Source organism: Meles meles, chromosome X (genome assembly GCF_922984935.1).
Source record: "Meles meles chromosome X, mMelMel3.1 paternal haplotype, whole genome shotgun sequence".
NCBI lineage: Eukaryota > Metazoa > Chordata > Mammalia > Carnivora > Mustelidae > Meles > Meles meles.
The window spans coordinates 58,776,188-58,804,045 of NC_060087.1; the positions used below are offsets into that span (position 1 = coordinate 58,776,188).

The following is a 27,858-nucleotide window of genomic DNA, read 5'->3' on the forward strand; positions in this document are numbered from 1 at the left end:
CTATACATTAAAGACATAGGCAATCCTATTATGATAACCTAACCCTAACGTTATGTTTTGCTATATTTTTATGAGCAAATATACATCTTCATGCTTGATCATTATAATGTATGTTATTGGCTGTCTTCTAGGTTATTGGCTAGATAGTTGAAGCGTCACCTCGTGCCTAGATTATTGGCTAGATAGTTGAAGATACTGGATAAGTTACCTAGAAAGGTATATATATATATATTTACTGTACAACCACTGAGCATTACTTTTCAAAAGCAGATGCTGTTAGTGGCAACAGGGAAATGTAACAATGCTTTACTCACAGAAGTTTGTGTATTTTTGGTGCATAGCAGTCGAGTTGCCAAAGGCTTGAGATGACTACCCAATCCCCTTTATTCCAGAATGATTTATGGCCACTTCTCTGAGTCCCCAATGCCCTCTGCTAGAAAGGTTACAGATATTCCCTTTTGTTTCCAATAAGTCTTCCCTCCTGAAACAGCTACAGAAGCTTCCAACCAGCCCTTCCCTGGTTCACTTGTCTCTCCCTTTTTCCCTCTGTGAGGAAGCTTTTAATAAAGATTTATTGACTACCCACAGGGGTATTGTGCCTATAGGAAGCACTGCACTCCTCAGTATGAAATCTGCGTCAACAGCTGGCTGAATAAAACATTTTGTGACACTTGGTACAGTGTGTGCATAATTCAGTTGTGTAGATTGTGGACAGCCTGGGCTTTATGAGTGTCCAGCCTACCTCTAAACACAAATGATGTTTTTTTCCAAATCTACTTTTCAAATTTATTTTATTTTTTTTAATTTTATTTATTTATTTGACAGAGAGCACAAGCAGACAGAGCAGCAAGCAGAGGGAAAGAGAGAAGCAGGCTTCCCACTGAGCAGAGAGCCTGACATGTGGCTTGATTTCAGAACCCCGGGATCATGACCTGAGCTGAAGGCAGATGCTTAACCCCCTGAGACACCCAGGTGCCCCTCAAATTAATTTTAAAGATGATGGACAGTCAGTAATCAGTACATTCATTAAGCGAACTGAACTGGATGGAAATAACAGAGGAAGAGGATAGGAAAGGTGATCTCCCCTTATATTCTATTGGGAGATGAAATTAATAAAAGTTGTTACCCTTAGAACTCAGCAAAGTCAGTAACTAAAACTCTTGACCTTTCAGATGTTGATAGGTAAGATTGTATTCTTCATGGTGTTAGGAAGGGAAAGTGGTTTTTTTCTTTGCATAGGTACTTTGGGACAAAGAAGCTACTTTTATTGTTAGCTAGAATCTCATGGCCTGAAATTGGGATTTGGTAGAGAGTTTCTGGATTGATGGTCTTTGGAACCCATGACCACAGATAAGATTTACAAAGATGATTGGTAGAATACAATTCTTGATGCCCTTACATAAATGCATTTAAGCCATCAAAGTATTTTCTGGAAATAAACAGGACATACCAGCCTTCCTGAGAGTGAAGGAGATTTCCTAGAAGCTTTTGGGCTTTAGTGGTTGTCCTGCTTTGCAAGTGACCACGTCATTATATCCATTTTGACTGACCATTCAGGAAAGAAATTGCTTTCCATTTTTTTGTTTTTTTGTCTAAGTATCTATTACAGGAACATACATTTGGTGGGCAATAAAACATTTCTGATGAGGTGTTTATTGGTGAATGAAAAATGTTTTCTGAAGGGAGCAGGTGGTATGAGTGTGCTCTCTAAAGATAATCAGATTTATCAGTTTGAAAATATGACAATGCAACTGAAATATCTAGATTGAATGGAAAGCTATGAATTATGGCTACAGAATCCTTCAGCTCCTCCCTTATGTGACCTCGACTTTGGCAATATAATGAAAGTAAATTATTAAACATTTAAAAGGTTTCATTAAATGAAAACAATTAGCAGCTTGATGTGTTATATTTGGACCTAGCTCTAGAGAGGCTTCACTGGTTATAGGGCTTGTAGCACTGAAGCCAGCCCTTGATATTTGAGGTACATTATGCACATTTCCCCAGAGCAGCATGATTTGGAGTTCTCTGTCTGATGCATCAGTTAGCTTTGGTGCCCTCTGACTAAAAAGGATATGATGATGGGTGATTATCAGGCATAAGATTTAAACCAATGGGATTCGAGGCTCTAGACTTTAATTGCATTTCATCTGTCAACTACATTGAACTTTCCTTTCAAAAACCAGACTAACATTGACCTGCCAGAGTCTATGGGGAGGCTCTGCTATAATAAATCTTGATTAGGTATCAGTAGATACAATAGGGACAAGCAATGGAACAGCCAGAAAGGGAGAGGTGGGCATAAGGGACATATTTTGAGCTGAGAAGAGAATGAGATTAGACCAAAAGAAAGTTCATATTCCTTGTTGTCCTTCCTCTTTGCCACTACCTTGGTCTAGTACTGAACTTTACTTGCAGATCTCTTCTCATCTTTCCCTATTTTTGTTTTCTTGCACCACTACCACCCCCATTCATTCCTTGCTCTTGAGACTCTGTCTTAGTGGAAATTCCCTATTAAGTTATTACCTAATAAGAGAAAGACATCAAAGAAAACTGTTAGTTTCCTTTTTATTTTTGGAAAATACTTCCTACTTTTACCCTCTTTATTAATGGTACCCAGATAAAACCTTTATTTGATAATCTTATATTTCATATTTTTATAAAGTGACTTTATTATAAATGGTTGGAGCTGAGATCATTGTATTTATCTAAGGAGCAACATTTTCTTTATGGCATCTTGATTACTCTGACATCGTGTCCTCTAGGGTGGTATCTCAGAGTATTAACAATCTTATTAATGGTTAGTGTGAATTTCTCCAACCAAGTTAAAGTCACTTTAACTTAAAATGATTTGGATAAGATCACCAAATCAAATGGTCATAGGCCTAGCACTGCCTAATAATTGGTGCTTTGGAACAATGGTTTTTAAACTATTTTACTTCTGGAGAAAACAAAATTCTATTAACACTCCACCCTAAGGGGGGAAAAAAGAATAATTTATCACCAAAGATCCAAAATTCTGATCTCCCCTAACCACCCATCCCCCCAAAAAGCTTTTAAAGGCTTAGAAAATGTAACACTAATGACATAGTTAAGAAGAAAACTGGCTTTACCCATTCATTCATTCAACAAACATATAGTGATAGCTTGCTATATACATATACATCATCGTTCTCTACCTTGTTATCCAAAAGATAATGTTCCCAAGTTTGAAAATAACCATTCTCTAGTGATATGTAACCTATACTTGAATTAGAGTAACCCTCAATTTTATTTCTCTTTGGTAGTCAGTGATTCAGCACTATGTACTTTGGATACAAGATGTATAATACTTTTGTTTTCCAACTCTAAGATGTTTCTCTGGCCTGAACAATCTTACCCATCATTCATAACCATCATTCATATTTGTTACATTATGCTTCTAGTTATTTCCAATGTCTTGATTTTATTTTTTCTTTTTTAACATTTCATGTTAAAATATTTAATAGTATAATGTAAAACATATGTAACATTTTAATCAATATAAAATTTAATATAAATTTGAATATAAAATATTGAAATATTTTAAAATAAGATTTTATTTTTAAGCATGCACAGGAAGTTACAAAAATAGTACAGAGAAGTCTCTTGTACTCTCTATCCAATTTCCTCCAGTGCTACAGTTTGTATAACTAGAGTGCTGCATCAAGCCAGAGAACTGACATTGGTACTCTGTGTGTATATAGGTCTATGTCATTTTATCACATGTGAATATTTGTATAACCGACCAAGAGACAGCACTACTCCATCACCACAAAGGTCTCCCACTTGCCACCTATGCCTTTGGAATAAAGCCCACCCCTCCCATCCTTCACTTATCTCTAACTTCTGGCAACCACTATATTTCCATCTGTAAAACTTGGTCATTTCTTTAGTATTATATAAAGAAAATACCATATGTAACCTTTTGAGATTGACTTTTGTTCACCGAACATGATACTTTTGAGAGACACCCAATTTGTTGCCTGTATCAATATTTTTTCCTTTTTATTGTTGAGTAATATTCTCTGGTATGGATGACTATAGTTTGCTTAATCTTACACCTATTTTATTGTTCTATTTTAAAGTTTTCTGATTCTTTACTCCATTCAATTTCTTCTGCTACTGAACCCATTGAGTTTTTAATTTAGCTACTGTATTTTTCAGTTCTAAAATTTCCATTTGGTTCTTCTTTATAACTTCTTTCCCTTTGCTAAGAATTCCCACTTTTTTTCTATTTGTTTCTGTTGTGTTCATAATTGCTCCTTGAAGAAGCTTATTATGATAGCTGATTAAAAATCCTAATCCAGATAATTCTAATCTCTTGTCATCTCAGTATTTGTTTCTGTTGATTTTGTTTTCTCTTTCAGGTTGTGGTCTTCCTGGATCTTAGTATGATAAGTGATGTCTTATTTTTTTTTAAGTTTTTATTTAAACTCTGGTTAGTTAAAATACAGTGGTTCAACCTTTCTTGACACTCTAGTCAGGAAGAGGATGCCTTGTTACTGCTAGGCAGAGGTGGAAATTCAGGCTCCCCATGAGACCTCCACTGATACTACCCTTGCAGGAAGGAGTGCCTTATTATTATTAGGTGGAAGTGGAAGCCCAAACTTAACAAATGGTTTCTACTGACATCAAGGAGTGGGGAAACCTTGTTATGGCCAGACAAGGATCTCTACTCAATCTTCTCTGACATCTTTCTAGTGGGGAGATAAGAGGAGCACCTCCTTACAGCTAGACTAGAGTTAATATCCAAGTTTCCCACTTGGCCTTTACTGAGGGTGATGTGAGTGGGGCCACAGTTTTATCTGTGGTGTTTGTGTAGAGTAGGGAGATGATTGTCTACATGCTTTCTGTCTTGCTATTCTGCCATTTACCTGGTCCTTTGGCTAGAAAGACCTGGGTTTTCTTGGGGCTTCATGTTAAACATTTAGACATCTTTGAAAATAGTTAAATAATTATGAATAACATTGTGATTATATTAACTATGCCATATTTTTCCTTATAGTTCTTTACACTTTTATTGAGATATAATTGACATACAATAAAACACATTTCAGTTGTACAATTTGATGTATACACCCATCACCACAGTCAAGATAATGAATATCTGGGGTGCCTGGGTGTCTCAGTGGGTTAAAGCCTCTGCCTTCAGCTCAGGTCATGATCCCAGTGTCGTAGGATCGAGCCCCGCATCAGGCTCTCTGCTCGGCTGGGAGCCTGCTTCCCCTCCTCTCTCTCTCTGCCTGCCTCTCTGCCTACTTATGATCTCTGTCTGTCAAACAAATAAATAAAATCTTGAAAAAAAGATAATGAATATCCATCACCCCCCCAAAATTTTTTCTGCTGCCTTTTTGTATTCCCTCCATTCCCTTCCCCATCACTTCCTTCCCTTCCAGGCAAATACTAATCTACTTCTTATCACTATAGATTAGTTTACAGATTCTAGAATTTTCTATAAATCGATTCATTTGATATGAACTCTTTATCTGGCTTCTTCCACTCAGAAAAACTATTTTTATATTCATCTATGTTGTCTGTATGAATATTTCATTCATCTTCTACTGTTTAGTATTATATGACAATCTGTTTTCCCTTTCAACTATTTAGCTGTTTGACTTATTTTCACTTTTAGCTATTATAAATAAGGCTGCTTTAAACATTTGTATACAAGAGTTTCTGTGTATATATGCATTTATTTCCCTTAGGTGAATGGATAGTGGAATGTCTGGGACATATGGAAGGTGTATATTTACCTTTTTAAAGACTGCCAAACTTCTAAATTTTACACTACCACTAGTAATGTTTGAGAGTTCCAGTTGTTCTGCATCCTTGCCAAGACTTGGTATAGTGTTAATTGTAGCCATTCTAGTGGTTGTATAGTATTATCTCATAGTGGCTTTAATTTGCATTTCTCTGATGGCTAATAATATCAAACATCTTTTCATGTGCTTATATGCCATCCAAATATATTCTTTGGTGATGTGTCTAAGTAGTAAGCTCAATCCCAGGATCCCAAGATCATGACCTGATGAGAAACCACGAGTCAGAGACTTAACTGACTGAGCCACCTAGGTGCCCTAGCATTGTTCTCTTTCTTTCTTTCTCTTTCTTTATTTCTTTCTTTCTTTTTTTGCATTGTTCTTTTTAAAAACTGTTGTGACTATTGTAAGTGCTTTATATTTCATTATAAATTTTAGGATCACACTGTTAATTTCTGCAAACATTTCCTTTTATGTGGATTTAATTTGTTCTTATTTTACTACTTCATGTAGAAACCTGAGGTCATTGATTTGAGAACTTTTTTTTCCTTTATAAGATTTATTTATTTTAGTAAGAGAGACAGTGTGCACAAGATGGGGGAGGGGCAGAGGGAGAAGGAGAGAGTATCCTCAAGCAGACTCCCCACTAAACAAGGAGCTCAGTGCGGGGCTCAGTCCTAGGACCCTGAGATCATGACTTGAGCTAAAATCGAGAGTCAGCCACTTAAGCAATTGAGCCACCCAGGAACCCCTCCCCCCCTTTTTTTTTCTTTTCTAATATAGGCCTTTAAGTGCTATAAATTTCCCCTGAATTTTTAATTCTAATATATTACATATTCATCATTATTCAGATCAGTCTTCTTCTACTTTCCCTTTTGAATTTTTCTTTGACCCATGGATTAGCTAGAACTATGTTACCCTAATTCCCAAATACTTGATTATTTTCCAGATGTATTTCTGTTCTTGGTAGCTATTTTAATTCCATTGTGATGAAACAATACTTTATATGACTTAAAATACTTTTAAATTTATTGAGCCTTTTTTGGGCCCAGAATATGGTCTATCTTGATAAATGTTTCATGTGCTGGTGAAATAATGTGTACTCCTCAAATGCTTACTAGAGGGTTCTTTATATAACAATGAGATCACCTTGGATGATAGTATTTACAGTCTCTGTTTCCTTTCTGATTTTCTGCCTCTTACTCTGTCCCTTATTGAGGAAGGAATAATGAAATCTCACTGTATAATTGTGCATTTGTCTATTTCTCCTTGTAGTTCTACCAGTTTTTCATTTATATATTGTGAAGCTCTGTTATTATGTACATAAACATTTAGAATTTTCCATTTTATGAATTGACCACTTTATCACTATGAAATTCTTTGTACTCAGTTATTTTCTTTGCTCTAAAATCTACTTCGTATGATTAATATAAATAGTCCAGATTTATTTTGATTAGTGTTAATATGTTACATCTTTTTTTAATCCTTTTACTTTTAACCTCTTGTGTCTTTTTTTTTTTTTAAAGATTTTTTATTTATTTATTTGACAGAGAGAGATGACAAGTAGGCAGAGAGATCACAAGTAGGCAGAGAGGCAGGCAGGGAGAGTGAGAGGGAAGCAGGCTCCCTGCCAAGCAGAGAGCCCGATGCGGGACTCGATCCCAGGACCCTGAGATCATGACCTGAGCCGAAGGCAGCAGCTTAAACCTCTTGTGTCTTTTTATTAAAGTATATTTGTTGTAGGTAGCCTATAGTTGAGTCTTGCTTTTTTGAATCCAGTCTGACAGTCTCTGCCTTTTAATTGGGGTTTTTAGAATATTTACATTTAATGTGATTGTAGATGTGATTAGGTTTTAAGTCTGTCATCTTGTCATTTGTATTCTGTTTGTCCCCTCTATTCTTTGTCCTCCTTACCCTCTTTTTCTTTCTTTTGGATCAAATGAGTATTGTTATGTTTCTATTGCATGTGTTATTAGCTATAATTGTTTTATTACTTTAGTGGTTACTTTAGGCTTTATAGTACACACAATAAGAGAACAATCTTTCGTAATTATTTTTTCTGGTGCTCTGTATTTCTTTGTAGAGATCCATATTTCTGTCTGCTGTTATTCGACTTTTTCCTGAAGGATGTGCTGTAACATTTTTTTATACTTTGGGTATGCTGGTGATGAATTCTTTTAGCTTTTATATCTCTAAGAAAGTCTTTTAAATTAAAATAAACTTTTTACTTTGAAATAATAGTAGATTATATACACACATACAAAACAATAGAGATCATGTGTATCCTTCACCCAGTGTCCCTCAATATTAACATCTTGCAAAACTCTAATACAATATTAAAAAACAAAATATTGACATTTATGCAGCAAAGATACAGAAAAATTCCATTACAATTATGACCCTGTTGGTTGCCCTTTCTTAGCCATACCCATGAAACCTTTATGTTTAACTCATGGAAATCACTAATATATTCTCCATCTCTATAATTCTCTCATTTCTAAAATGTTATATAGAAGGAATCTTTTTTTTTTATATATAGAAGGAATCTTATATATCCTTCTGAAATTGGCTGTGTTCTTTCAGCAGTTTAAAGTGAATGTGTGAATCAATAATTTGTTCCTTTTATTGCTGCAGTTTAACCATTCACATGTTGAAGAACATCTAGTCTGTTTACAGTTTGGGGCTATAATGAATTAAGCTGTTACAAATATTTGTGTACAGGTTTGCATGAACCTAAGTTTTTATGCATCTGGGAATATTGCTCAAGAGCAAGTGTTGGTTGCCTGGTTTAGTTTTGTAAGAAACTGTCAAATTGTTATCCAGTCTAGCTGTATTATTTTGCATTCCCACCATCAATGTATAAGTGATCCAGTTTTTCTACATCCTTTCCTGTATTTGGTGTTATCACTTTTTTTTTTTTATTTTAGCCATTTGAGTAGGTGTGTAGTAACATCTCATTGTGGTCTGGGGTTGTATTTTTTCCATGGCCAATGAGGTGAAACATCTTTTGATGTGCTTATTTGTCATCTGTATATCTTCTTCAGTGAAATGTCTTTCTCTTCATATCTTTTTTTTTTTTCATTTTCTAATTGGATTTTTTTTAACCATTGCATTTTGAGAGCTCTTTATATATTCAGCATACTCGTCTTTTGTTGGATATGTAGTTTGAAAATATTTTCTCCAGCCTGTAGCTTATCTTTTCATCCTTTTAGGTCTTTTGAAGAGTCAAAGATTTAATAAGGATGAAGTCCAGTTTACCACTTTTTTTTTTAATGGACTATGCTTTTGGTGCCAACCCTAGGAACTATTGCCTAGTCCTAAATTCTGAAGATTTGCTTTCTTTTATTTTTTTTTTCAATCTCTTGTAAGTTTTGTCTTCTACAGTGTTTTTTTTTTTAATTGAAATTCTGTTGTCATACAATGTTATATTAGTTTCAGGAGTACAGCATAGTGATTATTTTACACGATACACTTACATTCATAGTCCATATTGACTTAAGCTTGTATAAGGGTGAAGTTAAGTTCAAGACTGATACCTTTTTAAGTCTATGGATGTTCAATTGCTCCAGCATCATTTGTTGAAAGACTATATACTTGCCCCATTAAACTGCTTTTGCTTCTTTATCAAAAATCGTTTGTGCCATAGGGGCGCCTGGGTGGCTCAGTGGGTTAAGCTGCTGCCTTCGGCCTAGGTCATTATCTCAGGGTCCTGGGATCAAGTCCCACATCGGACTCTCTGCTCAGCAGGGAGCCTGCTTCCCTCTCTCTCTCTCTCTGCCTGCCTCTCTGTCTACTTGTGATCTCTCTCTGTCAAATAAATAAATAAAATCTTTAAAAAAAATCATGTTTAAAATCGTTTGTGCCATAACAATTAATAAAATATTTATACATTTATACATAAACTTGCATTAATCTTAGAAACATGCTAAGTAAAAGATGTTAGATGCAAAAGGCCACACACAGTATTCAACTTATGTGAAATGTCCAGAATAGGAAAATCTGTAACAACAGAAAGTAGATTAGTACTTGCAGTGGAAAATGTGGGAAAAGTGTGAGAAATGACCATATTAAGGTATAAGGTTTCTTTTTGGAGTAATAAAAATGTTCTAAAATTAGATGCTGATGATGGATGCACAACTCTGTGAATCTATTCAGTACCACTGGATTGTATAACTAAAAGAGTGAATTTTGTGGTATGTGAATTATATCTCAATAAAGATGTCATAAAAAATAAAATAATTAGGCATATTTTTGTGGGTCCACATGAAGTGGTCTATTCTGTTGTATTGATCTGTGCATGTATTGCTCTGCCAGTGTCACATAGTATGATGTTAGCAGCAGGTATTTTGTAGATTTTTTTTTATCAAGTTGAGAAACTTCCTCTCTATTCCTAATTACTGAGTTTTTTTCATATTTATCTGTTGATATGGTATATTTTCATATTAATAATATAATCAATCATATTAATTGGTTTTCAAATGTTGAACCAGTCATGCATACATGGAATAAGGCTTATACGGTCATGGTGTATAATTTTATTCAATGTCTGCTTCAATTTGTTATTATCTTTTTTTTTTTAAAGATTTTATTCATTTGACAGAGAGAAATCACAAGAGAGGCAGGCAGAGAGAGAGGAAGGAAAGCAGGCTCTCCGCTGAGCAGAGAGCCTGATGTGGGACTCGATCCCAGGACCCTGAGATCATGACCTGAGCCGAAGGCAGCGGCTTAACCCACTGAGCCACCCAGGTGCCCCTGTTATTATCTTTTTTGAGGTAGACATTACACAACTTAAAACTCACCATTATAGCCATGTTAAAATGTACAATCAGTGGCTTTTATTACATTCACAATCTCGTATAAACATCACTACTACCCAATTCCAAAGATTTTCATCACCCCACAAACAAACACAGTAGCCATTAAGCAGTCACTCCCTATTTCTTCTTTCCCCCAGCCCCAGGCAACCACTAATGTCCAAATTTATAGATATAGGAAGTACATTTCATGTAAATGGTATCATACAATATGTTTTTTGTGACTGGTTTCTTTCACTTAGCATAATGTTTTCAAGGTTCATCCATGTTGTGTAGCATGTATCAGAATTTCATTTCTTTCTAAGACCAAATGTATTCCATTGTGTCAGAATACCACATTTTTGGGGTGACTGTGTGGCTCAGTCATTTAAGTGGCTGACTCTTGATTTTGACTCAGGTCATGATCTCAGGGTCCGGGATCAAGCCCCATGTGGGGCTCGATAATCAGCAAGGAGTCTGCTTGAGATTCTCTCCCTCTCTCTCTGCCCTTCCCCCCACTCACTCATGCTCTCTCTCTAATAAATAAATGTTTTAAAAATGTCACATTTTATTCATTCATTTGTTAGTGGACATTTAGGTTGTTTCTGCCATTTGGCACATATAAATAATAATACAGCTATGAACATTCATGTTCAAGTGTCTATTTGAGTCCCTACTTTTACTTTTTTTGGTTATACATCTAGGAGTGAAATTGCTGAATCATGTGGTAATTTCATGTTTAACTTTTTGAGGAACTGCCAGACTTTGCCATAGTGACTGTTATATTCCCACCATCAGTGCCCAGTGATTCCAATTTCTCTATATCTTAACAAAAACTTGTTATTTTCTGAATTTTTTTAATTTAAATTTTAGTTAACATACAGTATAATGTTGGTTTCTGGAGTAGATTCAGTGATTAATCACTCACCTACAATACCCAGTGCTTATCAGAGCAAGTGCCCTCTTTAATACACATTACTCATCTAGCCCATCCCCCCCATACACCTCACTCCATCAACCCTTAGTTTGTTCTCTATTATGAAGAATCTTTTATAGTTTATTTCCCTCTTTCCTTTTTTCTTTTCCCCTTTCCCATATGTTCATCTGTTTTCTGTCTTAAATTCCACATATGAGTGAGATCATATGGGATTTGTCTTTCACTGACTGACTTATTTCACTTAGCATAATGCTCTAGTTCCATCCACGTCATTGCATATGGCAAGTTTCCCCCTTTTTGACAACTGAGTAATATTCCGTTGTGTGTACATGTACCACATCTTCTTTATCCATTCATTAATCAGTGGATATTGAGGCTCTTTCCATAGTTTGGCTGTTGTTGATAATGCTGCTATAAACATTGGGGTTCATGCACTCTTTGAATCTGTATTTTTGTATCCTTTGGGTAAATAGTAGGGCAATTGCTGGATCTTAGGGTAGTTCTACTTTTTATCTTTGTGGGGAACCTCCATACTGTTCTCCAGAGTGGCTGTAACAGTTTACATTCCCACCAGTAATGTAAGGGGATTCCCCTTTCTCTGCATCCTTACCAACAACACCTGTTGTTTCTTCTGTTGTGAATTTTAGCTATTCTGATAGGTGCGAGGTGGCATCTCATTATGGTTTTCATTTGTATGTCCCTGATGATGGGTGATGTTGAACACCTTTTCATGTATCTGTTAGCCATCTAGATGTCTTCTTTAGAAAACTGTCTATTCATGTGTTCTGCCCATTTCTTTTTTTTTTGAGTTGATTTATATTTTATTTATTTATTTTTTAATTTATTTTTTCAGCGTAACAGTATTCATTCTTTTTGCACAACACCCAGTGCTCCATGCAAAACGTGCCCTCCCCATTACCCACCACCTGTTCCCCCAACCTCCCACCCCTGCCCCTTCAAAACCCTCAGGTTGTTTTTCAGAGTCCATAGTCTCTTATGGTTTGCCTCCCCTCCCCAATGTCCATAGCCCGCTCCCCCTCTCCCAATCCCACCTCCCCCCAGCAACCCCCAGTTTGTTTTGTGAGATTAAGAGTCATTTATGGTTTGTCTCCCTCCCAATCCCATCTCTTAACTGGATTATTTGGTTTTTGGATGTTGAGTTTGATAAGTTCTTTATAGATTTGGGATACTAACCCTTTATTAGGTATGTCATTTGCAAATCTCTTCTCCCATTCCATTGGTTGTCTTTTAGTTTTGTTGATTATTTTCCTTCCCTGTGCAGAAAGTTTTTATGTTGGTGAAGTCTCAATAGTTCATTTTTGCTTTTGCTTCCCTTGCCTCGAGAAATGTGCCTAGTAAGAAGCTGGTACAACCAAATTCAAAGAGGTTTCTCTGCCTGTGTTCTCCTCTAGAATTTGGTGGCTTCTTGTCTCACATTTAGCTCTTTGTCGAAGAGACTTTTTTCCACTGGATATTCTTTCCTGCTTTGTCAAAGATTAGTTGACCATATAGCTGTGTTGTTTTTGTTGTTGTTGTTGTTTAATAGCCATTCTAATGTGTGTGAAGTGGTATCTCACTATATTTTGATTTGCATTTCCCTAATGATTAGTAATGTTGAGCATATTCATGTATGTCTTTGGAGAAATTATCTACTCAAGTCTTTTGCTGATTTTTAGTTGAATTGTTTGCTTTTGATTTGTTGAGTTGTAGAAATTCTTTATATATTTTGGATATAGCTTTCTGGGTGGTAGGTATTTTGTATTCCATTATATATTCTTTAGCTCTGTTCTGGGCTACAATTAAATTTCTAGGAAACTGACCCTTCAAGTACTGCTTTTAAAATTAGTTAGATGTGTACAGACTGACCTCAGTCTAGTACTAATTATTTACTACTCTTTAGGCAATACCATATTGGTTATTCTGTTTAGTGCCTTATGAATTATGACTTTCTATTCTAGCTGACACAAACAGGCAATATTCCTGTGTGATCATTGGGTGTAGTTCCCTTTAATCCTTTTGGATGTTTTTCCTCCCTGGTCCTGGGTAGTCTTCTCACATTCAAGGTACTGGCAGTGATACCTGCTGGATATTCAAATGGGAATCTTTAAGATCTCCAGGATTTTCTTCCTGTGCTGCCCTTTCTCCTTTCTAGTACTCTATCCTGTGAATAAGAGCATACTCTCAGTTCTGTCTTCTCAATTTCAGAGTCTTCCAACCAGTAACTGGATTCTTCCTGCACTGCAGTCTGAAAAGTCTCTCATAGCACTAAGCTGGGGGCAATCAGTGGGTTTATTTCATTCGTTTCCAGTCTCACAGGGATTATTCTCCTTTGTTGTCTGATGCCCGTAGTCTTGAAATTCTTGGTTTTGTATATATATTGTCTTTTTTAAAATCTTTATTAATTTGCTCTGGTTGTTACAGGCTGTTACTCCATCTTGACCAGAAGTGAAGCTGTCATATTGTTCTAAATTCTGAATTTTTACTGATAGCTCAGAGAAATCTCTGACCCCAGAGACTTTGCTAAACATGCACAGTCTCAAGTTCTTTAGACATATTTGAAAGGTCAAACATACAGATGTAATAGAGAGATCAACCTAATCATCTCATTTGTTCTCTTTTTTCATTTTCCAGTCCTGTTACTCAATTAACTGGAAACATTTGCCTATTTGCAAGCTACCCTCTCAAATTATTATTATGTGTTGAATAATGTTTATTATTATATATGGAACAGAACTATGTGGAATGTTTCATAGAAAGGCATGATTTCTCCTGCTGTCCCCAAACTCCCATGTATAAAATAAGCTCCATGCCTCCTAGTTCCCCCGGTAAAATATATGGCTCCATTATTCATAAACCTTTAAAATATATTATTTATATTTATATTCTGAACCATCTTTTGAGAGTATCTTGAGTTTACTGCCCACCATGAGAAGTATTCCTTCTGATTTTCTTAGTGTTTCCTAATTCAGACCCCTAAAATTTCAAACAGAACTATATTCTTCCAGTGTTTTTGACAGACATGTTTGAGTTCATCTCCCCAATGCTGTTCATATAATTATCTATGATAATATCCCATTTTGGTCATCATCTTTTAAAACTGAAGAGAACTCATTCATCTTTTTAATCTATTATTACCACATAGTTACCTTCTTTTCTGTCCTCATACTAATCCCTTCAGTTGTTTCTCTGTTTCTATTTTAAGATATAGCTCCCAGAGTATTGTATATTATATTTAAAATACTTATATCATACTATGACAGAGAAGAAAGAAAGGTAACCTTTTTCCTTTCTTGAAAACTCCCACTATTTAAAAAAAAAACTTTTTAAAGTTTTTAAGAAGTCACATATACTTGACATCACATAGGCTTGATATTGATATTTTCTGGAAATATCCCCACATTTCTTTTTGACTTACACAACTAATTCAAAGCGCATCATATTGTAAGTTATTTATATTATTATTCACCAAGTTCATTCCATTATCTTTATAAAACTCATCTAATTGGCATAATTTATTTTATATGCTCAATTTTTATAATTTGCTGTAAAGTCAACAAATTAGGATAACATTGCTTTAATGAGCACCAAACTTTGAAATAAGGAGATTATAGATGATAGTTACTACTGTGGCTATCTCAACATGTATATTTTTTTAATTTTGCTTTCAATACTTAGTATGGAGAAACTCTTAATCCATGCAGATAAATAATTAAATGCCAACAAATTTTAATATCTCATCTTAACAATCATAGACCATTATTTAATTAACTAATCATGAAAATTGAAAGAGTACTAGGAACCATTTGAAGTTGAATCATTAACTATCTGAAAAGTGCTCATATTCGCGAAATAAGTCAAGCAGAGAGAGTCAAGTATCATATGGTCTCACTTATTTGTGGAGCATAACAAATAACATGGAGGACATGGGGAGATGGAGAGGAGAGGGAGTTGAGGGAAACTGGAAGGGGAGATGAACCATGAGAGACTATGGACTCTGAAAAACAACCAGAGGGTTATGAAGGGGCGGCGGGAGGGGGTGGGGTGGGGTGGGAGGTTGAGGAACCAGGTGGTGGGTAATAGGGAGGGCACGTACTGCATGGAGCACTGGGTGTGATGCCAAAACAATGAACACTGTTATGCTGTAAATAAGCAAATAAAAATAAATTAATTAAAAAAAAAACATGAAAATGTTACAATCATGAAGAAGGAGCTGTTATTAACAAGTAGTGTGTTATCACCATACTACCCAAGTAGTATGGGTTAGGGATATATTTTTTCTCAAAATGGGAACTCTATTTATTTAATGACTTGAAGTTTTTATGTGGTTGATGCCAGCTATGTTGAGCATAGTGCTTATGTGCCAGATTCTGGAATCAGAGCTTGGTATCAAATCCCAGCTTCACTACTTGGCGGTAATGTGTCCTGGGCAGTTATGTAATTTTTTTTACACAGCTTCTTACATGTTCAGTGAAGATAACAATATTCCTCAAAAGGTGGTGGTGAGGGTTAGTATTTGTAAAAACACTAGAAACTCTGTTTTTTTTTATATTTAATTCTCAAAATTCACCTTCATATTTGGAACATAAGGATTAGTGCAGAGGACAATAGGGGAAGGGATGGAACACCTAGGGGGAAGAAATCAGAGAGGGAAACAAGGCATATGAAACTCTTGATTCAGGGAAACAAACTGAGGGTTGAGGAAAGAGAGGAGGGTGTTGGGGCATGGTGTAACTGGGAGATGGCCATTAAAAGGGGATGTGATGTGATGAGCACTGGGTATTATATGCAAGTAATGGATCATTGAAGAATGTATAAAAAACTAATGATGTACTATACCTTGGCTAATTGAATATAAATAAAATATAAAAAATTGTATTCACCTAAAAAAAAAAGTGCTCATATTCTTTTTTAAAAAATGCTCATATTCTTTATCAAAAATAGAAATATCCAAAACTCATTTTACATTTTACAACTGACTCTTGTGACATGACAAAAGCATATGTTGAACAGATGTGCACAGTCTCAATTTGATGCCAGACAAGTCTTACGTACATAATACCATAGTACTGTACTTGATTTAAAATTTTATGTGAGCAGAAATGCCTAGCCCTGTATAAGATGGAAATTATCTTCCAAATCAGACCTACTCAGAAAAATTTAAATAATTGCACAGAAATGGCAGGCCAAGATTTATTCTGAGGTTTGAACAAACAAATTAATAATTAGGTTATCCTCAACATTATATATTTTGTATAAAACCTAATCAGGTATTTGTATTGATAGTTCATGACTTTTATTATAGATTTTAAAATAGCTAAAAATAGTTTTAAATGATTTTGAAATAAAATATTAACAGAACCCATGAAGCAACTCTGTATCCTAGAGTTTGGGTGAATACAGTTTTGTTTTGTTTTGTTTTTTTAAAAGATTTTATTTGTCAGGGAGAGAGAGAGAGAGCGAGAGAGAGCACAAGTGCACAAGCAGACAGAGTGGCAGGCAGAGGTGGAGAGAGAAGCAGGCTCCCTGCCAAGAAAGGAGCCCTGTGCGGGACTTGATCCCAGGACTCTGGGATGATGACCTGAGCCAAAGGCAGCGGCTTAACTGACTGAGCCACCCAGGCATCCCTGGGTGAATACAGTTTTAAAGTCACTCAGAATCTAAATATTTATTATTATCCTTTGTCTAACTTATTTTTATTATTTCTTCTCCTCAATAAATCCAAATGTTTCTAGTCAAGGACTATATTTCTTTACAAAAACTATGAGCCTTTTCTCTAATAGCATATGGCAATGTTTTTTTTTTTTATTCTATTTCATTTTTAAGGCAGGTTTTAGAAACTTACCCAATATGGAGGTTAAACTTTCTAGTTTGTGGTTCTGTAGTGATCTCTAATGAATGTTGGGGATGGGTAGGTATGTATTTTGCTGACCGTTCCTCAGCTGTTTGATATGATGCCCATAAATCATAGCAAGCTATACTTTTATAAATGGTAATTTTGATTGCTCACATGTGTTTCTTTAAAAATTATGAGTGAGAGAGACCGCAGTTATTTTAACTATATAAAGTTTATCACTTGGGTGTTAGGAGTTGCCATTGGTGAATTTAGTACATCTAACATATGTGTTTCATGAACCAATTTGGTAATAAAGTACTAATATTCTCTAAGTACTAACTCAGAATTTTCATTTAATCTCTCTGATAGTTCTTTTTTTTTTAAATCTATGTCTGCATCCTTTTCACTGTGATATTCAAGTGGACCTGTCACTTTCTTGTATGTTAAATGGTATGACCACAGCCATGAACCAAGATAGACTATGTTGTTTCACTTTTAATCCTGTAAGTGGAAAAAGAGACGTTTTGTAAAATTGCCCCCAAATTAAGCATAAGCCACTTCCATACAGTATAGTTTTTTACTACTCAGCATTCACACACAGCTACCTAAGGGAAGAAGAACAGCACTGATACTGGCTGCTTAAGTTGATTACACCAAGCCCCAATCCCCTGTACTCCTGTGGAATTGTCCTTCTCAGTCAAGCTTGCCTTAGTGAACTTAAGCAGGCCCCTTCCACAGGAAATTAGCACAAACCCCTACTAGCCCACACTACCTCTTTAAAGGCTGAGTTTTAAAGACCAATATTCTTGACTGGGATAGAGCCAGGAGGACACTGTGTTATTGCTGGAGAGAAGTCAGGGAAGGAAGGAAGGAAGGAAGGAGAAAGAAAGAAAGAGAAAGAGAGAAAGGAAGGAAGGAAAAGAAGGAAGAAAGGAAAAGAAAAGAAAAGAAAAGGAAAGGAAAGAAAAAAGAAAGCAAAGAGAATGGAAACAATGATCTGAAAAATGCCTGGGTACAGTTGATAGATTATACCCTATTCTAGAGCCCTTCCTTAAAAGACAGAATTGACCGAGATACCTCTCCAGAAACAAGGGAGCTGATGGTGCCATTTCCTGGCCCTGCCCCTCAGCATAAGCACAGAGCCACCTGAAGGAAACAGCTCAGTTCAGGCGCTAGCTGCCTAACGTGCTTACACCAAGCTCCATGACCCTGTGCTCTCCAAGACTACCGTTCTAAGTCAAATGTGCCTCAGTATTGTGTGGTAGGCCCCTCCCCCTGAAGACAAACACAAAACTCTACCCACACCAGCATCTCCCAAACAGAGAATTCTGGTGGAGTGGGTGTTGGGTCTCATTTCACAAGCAGACCAGAGTATACCTAGGTAAACCTCACCAGATTCAGGCCAGGGACCAAACACTGCCCACAACAGGCAAGGAGAGCCTCTGCAGATGACTGGCCTAAGAGACTGAGCAGCTAAATATCAGAGCACACACAGCAGACAAGAGACACTTCCTGAAGCACCAGGCCCTACACACTACACGACCTCTTCTTCATTAGGCCATCACTTTTAAGAACAGGAAACATAACACAGAGAAGAAGGCAGAGACTTAGACAGTGTGCCAAATGGAGGAAATTATCCTGAATGAAAAAACAAGATAAGGCCACAGTCAGATATCTAAGTGAAATAGATAACAGTAACATGCCTGTTGGAGAATTTAAAGCAACAGTAATAAGGATACTTACTGGGCTTGAGAAAAGAATAGAAGACATCAGTGAGGTCCTTACCATAGAGATACAGGAGTTAAATAAGAACCAGTCAAGATGAAAAATATAATAAATGAGATTGGAAATAGGCTGAGACAATGAAGAGCAGACTAGAAGAAGCAGAGGAACAGATCACTGACATAGAAGACAAAATAATGGAAACTAATGAAGCTGAACAAAAGAGAAAGAAGATTTATGGAACATAACAATAGACTTAGGAACTCAGTGACTCCGTGAATTATAATAACACTCATAGTATAGGAGTCCCAGAAAAAGAAGAGAGAAAAGGGGGAAGAAAATTTATTTTAAGGAATAATAGAATAAAACTTCCCTAATGTGGGGAAGACAAGAGCCATTCAGAATAAGGAGGCACAGAAAACTCCCATCAAAATCAGGTAACACCAAGACATATTGTAAGAAAATTTACAAAATAAAGAGCAAATCTTAAAAAAGAAGTCCTTAACTTACAAGGGAATACCCATAAAGCTAGCAGGAGATTTTTCAACAGAAACCTTGCAAGCCAGAAGAAAGTGGCATGATATACTCAGTGTGGTGAATGGGAAAAATCTGCAGCCAAGAATACTCCTCTCATCAAGCTATCATTCAGAATAGAGATAAAGAATTTCCCAAACAGAAACTGAAGGAGTTTATGACCACTAAACCAGCCCTGCAAGAAATATTAAAGGGGACTCTTTGAGTGGAAAGGGTAGACCAAAAGTAAGAAAGACAGAGGATCAGAGAAAATCTCCAGAAATAAGAAAACAAGTGATAACATGGCACTAAATGCATATCTGTCAATAATAACTTGGACTATGAATGGAGTAAACACTCCCATCAATAGACATAGGGTGTCAGAGTGGATAAAAAAAAAAACAAGAACCCCCAGTATGCTGCCCTCAAGAGACATATTTTAGACCTAAAGACACCTGCAAACTGAAAGTGAAGGAGTGGAGAAAATTTTATCACATAAATGGATGTCAAAAGAAAGCTGGAGTAACAACACTTACATTGGACATAGACTTCAAAACAGTCTATAAAAAGAGACAAGTGTTCTATATAATAATAAAGAAGACAATCAGGAAGATATAAAAATTGTAAATATTTATACACCCAACAAGGGATCATCCAATGATATAAAACATTAATAATAAAATTAAGGCACTAATTGACAATAACACAATAATTGTAGGGGATTTTAATACTCCACTTACATCAGTGGACAGATTATATAAACAGAAAATCAACAAGGCAACAATGGCTTTGACACACTGGAACAGATGGATTTAACAGATGTATTCAGAACATTCCATCCTAAAACAAAATGCACATTCTTTTCAAGTGCACATAAAACAGTCTCCAGAATACATCACATATTAGGTCACAAAACAGGCCTCTACAAGTACAAAAAGACTGAAATCATAACATGCACCTTTTCTGAACACAATGCTATGAAACAAGAAGTCAACCACAAGAAATAATTTAGAAAGACCACAAATATCCAAAGGTTAAATAACATGCTACTAAACAATGGATGGGTCAACCAGGAAATCAAAGGAAAAAATACATGGAAACAAATGAAAATGATAATACAGTGGTCCAAGTAAACAAAATAATAGAAAAATTCAGTGAAACCAGGAGCTGGTTCTTTGAAAAACTGAACAAAATTGATAAATCTCAAGTCCCATTCATGAGAGAGAGGGAGAGGACTTAAATAAACAAAATCAGAAATGAAAGAGGAGAAATAACAACTGACACCAGAGAAATACAAAGAAAATATTATGAAAAAATTATATGCCAAGAATGGAGAAGATATTTGCAAATGACATTACAGATAAAGGGCTGATAGCCAAGATCTATAAAGAACTTCTCAAACTCAACACTCAAAACCCAGTCAAAAAATGTGCAGAAGACACATGAACAGAGTCCATAGTCTCTTATGGTTCGCCTCCCCTCCCCAATGTCCATAGCCCGCTCCCCCTCTCCCAATCCCACCTCCCCCCAGCAACCCCCAGTTTGTTTTGTGAGGTTAAGAGTCATTTATGGTTTGTCTCCCTCCCAATCCCATCTTGTTTCATTTATTCTTCTCCTATCCCCCTACCCCCCCATGTTGCTTCTCCATGTCCTCATATCAGGGAGATCATATGATAGTTGTCTTTCTCCGATTGACTTATTTCACTAAGCATGATACGCTCTAGTTCCATCCACGTCGTCGCAAATGGCAAGATTTCATTTCTTTTGATGGCTGCATAGTATTCCATTGTGTATATATACCACATCTTCTTGATCCATTCATCTGTTGATGGACATCTAGGTTCTTTCCATAGTCTGGCTATTGTAGACATTGCTGCTATAAACATTCGGGTACACGTGCCCCTTCGGATCACTATGTTTGTATCTTTAGGGTAAATACCCAGTAGTGCAATTGCTGGGTCATAGGGTAGTTCTATTTTCAACATTTTGAGGAACCTCCATGCTGTTTTCCAGAGCAACCTGAGGGTTTTGAAGGGTCAGGGGTGGGAGGTTGGGGGAACAGGTGGTGGGTGATGGGGAGGGCACGTTTTGCATGGAGCACTGGGTGTTGTGCAAAAAGAATGAATACTGTTACGCTGAAAAAATTAATAAAAAGGGAAAAAAAAAAAAAAAAGAAGACACATGAACAGACACTTCTCCAAAGAAGACATACAAATGGCTAACAGATACATGAAAAGATGTTCAACATCACTAGCCATCAGGGAAATACAAATCAAAACCTTATACCAATTAGAATGACAAAAATGAACAAAACAAGAAATAGCAAATGTTAGTGAGGATGTGAAGAAAGGGGAACCCTCTTACACTGTTGGTGGGAATGCAAACTGGTACAGCCACTCTGGAAAGCTGTATGGAGGTTCCTCAAGATATTAAAAATAAAGTACCCTTCAACCCAGCAATTGCATTTCTAGGTATATACGCAAAGATACAGATGTAGTGAAATGAAGGGGCACCTGCACCCCAATGTTCATAGCAGTAGTGTCCACGTAGCCAAACTGTGGAAGGAGCTGAGATGCCCTCCAACAGATGAATGGATAAAGAAGATGTGGTACATATATACAATGGAATTTTTTTAAAAAGATTTTATTTATTTATTTGACAGAGAGAGTGATCACAAGTAGGCAGAGGGGTAGGCAGAGAGAGGGGGAAGCAGGCTCCCTGCTGAGCAGACAGCCTAATGTGGGGCTCGATCCCAGGACCCTGATACCATCACCTGAGCCAAAGGCAGAGAGGCTTAGCCCACTGAGTGACTTAGGTGCCCCTACACAATGGAATTTTTTTTTAATTTTTTTTTAATTTTTTATTTATTTGACAGAGAGAGATCACAAGTAGACAGAGAGGCAGGCAGAGAGAGAGGGAGGGAAGCAGGCTCACTGCCGAGCAGAGAGCCCGATGCGGGACTCGATCCCAGGACCCTGAGATCATGACCTGAGCCGAAGGCAGCGGCTTAACCCACTGAGCCACCCAGGCGCCCCTACACAATGGAATTTTATTCAGCCATCAGAAATGATGAATACCCACCATTTACATCCACATGGATGGAACTGGAGGGGATTATGCTAAGTGAAGTAAGTCAAGTCTTACCACAGAGAAAGACAATGTGGAACATAAACAGTAGCACAGAGGACCATAGAGAAAGGGAGGAAAATCAGAATGGGGAGAAATCAGAGAGGTAGATGAACCATGCAGGACTATGGACACTGGGAAACAAATTGAGGGTTGCAGAAGGGAGTTGCTTGGGAGAGGGGGTAACAGGGCGATGGGTATTAAAGAGGGCATGTGTTGTGATGAGCACTGGGTGTTACATATAACTAATTGAACAGTACATGAAAAACTGTACAGTGGCTAACAAAACATAATAATAAAAAATTATATGCCAACAAATTGGGCAACCCAGAAGAAATGGATAAATTTGTAGAGACATAAAACCTACCAAATCTAAAGCAGAAGAAATGGAATATTTGAACAGAACAATTACCGGTAAGGAAGTTGAATTGGTAATCAACAAACCTCAAACAAAAGTTCAGGATCAGGTGGCTTCACATGAAATTTCTATGAAACATTTAAAGAAGAGTTAGTACCTGTTCTTCTAAAACTGTTACAAAAATAGAAAAGGAAGGAAAACTTCCAAATTCATTCTATGAGGCCAACATTACCCTAGTACCAAAACTAGATAAAGAATACAGTAAAAAGAACCACAGGCCAGTATCCCTGACGAACATGAACGCAAAAATTCTCAATAAAATACTAGCACAGCAAATGCAATGATACATTAAAAAAAAAATTCACCATGATCAATTGGGATTGATTCCTGGGTTGCAAAGGTGGTTCATTATTCACAAATCAATGTATTAAACCACACTAGTAAAAGAAAGATAAGGACCATATGATCATTTCAATAGATGCAGAAAAAGCTTTTGACAAAGTACAACATCCGTTCATGATAAAAGCCCTTAACAAAGTAGTTTTGGAGGGAACATACCTCAACATAATAAAGACTATATGTGAAAAACCCACAGCTAATATCACTCTCAATGGGGAAATACCGAGTGCTTTCTCCTCTATGGTCAGGAACAAGACAGAGATGTCCATTCTTACCACTGTCAGTTAACACTGTACTGGAAGGCCTAACCAAAGCAACCAGAAAACAAAAAGAAATAAAAGACATCCAAACTGGCAAGGAAGAAGTAAAAACTTAACTACTTGCTGATGACATACTTTATGTAGAAAATCTGAAAGACTCCAAAAAATTGCTGGAACTGATAAAAGAATTCAGTAACACTGCAGAATACACAATCAACATACAGAAATCTTTTGTGTTTCTATACACTAATAATGAAGCAGCAGAAAGAGAAATTAAGGAATCAATCCCACTTACAATAGCACCAAAACCAAAATATCTAGGAATAAGACTAACCAAAGTAGCAAAAGACCAGTACTTTGAAAACTAAAGAACACTGATGAAAGAAATTGAGGAGGACCCAATGAAATGGAAAAACATTCCATGCTTATCAATTGGAAGAACAAATATTGTTTAAATGTCTATATAACCTAAAGCAAGCTACACATATAATGCAATCCCTATCAAAATACCAACAGAATTTCTCAAAGAACTAGAAAAATAATACTCAAATTTGTATGGAACCAAAAAAGGTTCTCATAGCCAAAAGAACCTTGAAAAAGAAAAACAAAGCTGAAAGCATCACAATTCCAGACTTCAAATTATATTACAAAGCTATACTAATCAAAACAGGATGGTACTGGCACAAAAATAGATACAAAGATTAATGGAACAGAATAAAAAACCTAGAAATGAACACACAACTATATGGTTAATTCATCTTTGGCAAAGCAAGAAAGAATATCTAATGGGAAAAAGATAGTGTCTTCAGTAAATGGTGTTGGTAAAACTGGACAGCAGCGTGAAAAAGAATGAAACTGGGCACTTTCTTATACCATACACAAACATAAATTCAAAATGTATTAATGACCTAAATGTGAGACAGTAAACCATCAGGATCCTAGAGGAGTACACAGGCAGAAGAAACCTCTTTGATGTTGGCCATGGTAACTTATTACTTGATACATCTCCTGAGGCAAGGGAAGCAAAAGCAAAATTAAACATTTGGGACTTTAACAAGATAAAAAGCTTCTGCACAGCCAAAGAAACATTCAACAGAACTTAAAGGCAATCTATGGGATTGGGGAAGAGATCTGCAAATGACATATTTGATAAAGGGTTAGTATTCAAAGTATATGAAGAACTTGTAAAACTCAACACCCACAAACCAAATAATCTAACTTAAGAATGGGCAGAAGACATGAATAGACATTTCTCCAAAGAAGACACAGAGCTGGCCAAGAACTGATCATCAGGAAAATGCAAATTAAAGCTATAATATGCTATCACTTCACAACTGTCAGAATGGCTAAAATCAACAGCACAAGAGACAACAGCTTTTGGTCAGGATGTGGAGAAAAAGGAACCCTCATACACTATTGGTTGGAATACAAACTGGTGCAGCCATGCTGTAAAATAGTATGGAAGTTCCTCAAAAAGTTAAACATAGAACTACCCTATGACCCATCAATTGCATACTAATGAATACTAATTCAAAGGGATACATGAACTCTGATGTTTATAGCAGCAATATCTACAATAGCCAAATCATTGAACCAGCCCAAGTGTGCATTGATTGATGAATTGATAAAAAAAAAAGAGGGAGTATATATTTACAGTGGTATATTGCTTAGCCATTAAAAAAGAATGAAATCTTTCCATTGCAATGACATGGATGGAGCTAGACAGTATTATGCTAAACAAAATAAGTCAGAGAAAGACAGATACCATATGATTTCACTTATATGTGTAATTTAAGAACAAAACAAATGTACGAAAAGGAAAAAAAAGAGGGATGCAGATGAAGAAACAGACTCTTAACTATAGAGAACCAACTGATGGTTATCTGTGGGATGGAGTGAGATGGGTAAATTAAGTGATGCAGACTAGGGAATGTACTTGCTGTGTAAGTGCTGGCTGTTGTTTGCAAGTGTTGAATCACTATACCATACTCCTGAAACTGATATTACCCTGTATGTTAGCTAATTGGAATTTAAACACTTTTAAAAAGATCAATTAACATTTTAGAAAATTTTTGCAAAAATGCTTGTCAAAGTTGAATGTACAGCATATGAAAAAAGCTTATACCTTTTCTTGTCGAGGGAATGAATTTTTACTTGGACTTCCAATAAATAAGCATTCTTGTAGATATATTCCTCTGTGTGTGACTTAACAACTCCTGTCATAAGAGACACTGGTGGTGCTTTGTAACAAAGTTTAAATTCCTATTCTTGTCCAATTTATATAATGACCATATTTAGTTGACTTTCTGAGATTTATCTTTTAATACAAACCTTTTGTATAATCTTGAATGTACAATTTTTTTCAGTGGCATTTAGATTTGTTTATAGCAGTGTAATAGGAAAGTAAAGGTGAATATGCAGGGATTTTAGAAATGCTGACAAAATTATTTGACTTCCCTAAATATAGTGGAGATTTTCATTAAACATTTGAATTCAAGCTGGTGAGCCAAAGCAAGAATTTTTATAGCTGTAGAAAAATGAAAGGAAGTATGTTTTTATTATTAGTCCATAATATTATTGATTGAGGAAAAAATAACTGGAGGTAGGAGGTGAATCAGATTACTGAACAGAGAAATAGTGATCTGAAACTCATACCACTAAAGATTTTTTTTAAAAAACACACATTTATTCAGCGTCATGATCAGACTATTACATTTAGCAATCAATAGCATGGGTGCAAAAAAAATCTACATTAAAACCCTTTGTTGGAATGCTTTACACTTTCCACAGAACAGAAACTAAAATAACCTGTTATACAATTAGTCACAAATACAGTCCTCAAGTTTTTTTGCCCATACACATGAGTACTGTCTAAAACATGTCTTCTTTGTAGCAGCTAGGCCCTGCCACCACTGTGCTTGGCTGAGTTCACAAATCTATTGTAACCTGTAGCTTCCCTGTCACTTCTCTGGCTCTCCTCTCCTGCTAAGCTTTGTTTCCTAGCAGTAATTAAAACCTTCTGCCACTGCCGTAGCTACTGCTGCTGCTGGAACCACCATAGCCACCTTGGTTTCATGGTTTGGTGAAGTATTGGCCTCCACCACCATAAGGGCCAGAGCTTCTGCCTCCAAAATTGCCTCCTTTCATGGGTCCAGAATTTGAGGATTGATTGTTGTAATTGCCAAAATCATGATAGCTTCCACCACCTCCAAAGTTGCTTCCATCATTACCAAATCCTTTATAGCCATCCCCACTGCCACCATATCCACCACCACCTCAACTGCCACCAAAGCCCCCTTGACCACTGAAGTTTCCTCCATGACCAAAGTTGTCATTCCCACCAAAAGCACCTCCAAGACCACCACCAAAGTTTCCCGAACCACTTCGACCTCTTTGACTGGATGAAGCACTAGCCATCTCTTGCTTAGAGAGCGCTTTCCTTACTTTACAGTTGTGGCCATTCACAGTATGGTATTTTTGAATGACAATCTTGTCTACAGAATCATGGTCATCAAATGTTACAAAAGCAAAACCCCTCTTTTTGCCACTGCCTTGGTCAGTTATGATCTCAATCACTTTGATTTTCCCATCTGTTCGAAATAATCTCTTAGATGATGTTCTCCAGTGTCTTCTTTAATGCCACCAACAAAAATCTTTTTCACAGTTAAGTGGGCACCGGGTCTTTGAGAATCTTCTCTTGAGACAGCCCTCTTTGGTTCCACAACTCTTCCATCCACCTTGTGTGGCCTTGTATTCGTGGCTGCATCCACCTCCTCCACAGCGGCATATGTGACAAACCCAAAGCCTCTGGAGCGCTTGGTGTTTGGATCTCTCATTACCACACAGTCCGTAAGTGTTCCCCATTGCTCAAAATGGCTCCTCAGACTCTCATCAGTTGTTTCAAAGCTCAGACCTCCGATGAAGAGCTTCCGCAGCTGTTCAGGCTCTTTGGGAGACTCTGACTTAGACATAACAGCGGTGGGAGGGGAGACTTTAACGATGCTTTCTCCGAAACTCATACCACTAAAGATTTAAGAGTCTGAATGCCATGAGTACTTGTTAAATGTCTCCTCCATGATCTATTTAAACTGTTCTGGCTTGTGTGGTCCTTTCATTTCCTTTCTTCAATAGCTTGCT

The 27,858-nt window shown here is 36.5% G+C and overlaps 1 protein-coding gene and 1 pseudogene across 2 annotated transcripts in view; one reads left to right on the forward strand and one right to left on the reverse strand.

The window, feature by feature from the left end:
• Window positions 1–27,858, forward strand: part of EDA (ectodysplasin A) — a 473,959-nt gene that overhangs the window by 154,990 nt on the left and 291,111 nt on the right. The window lies entirely within an intron of this gene.
• LOC123934978 lies at window positions 26,731–27,692 on the reverse strand (annotated as a pseudogene).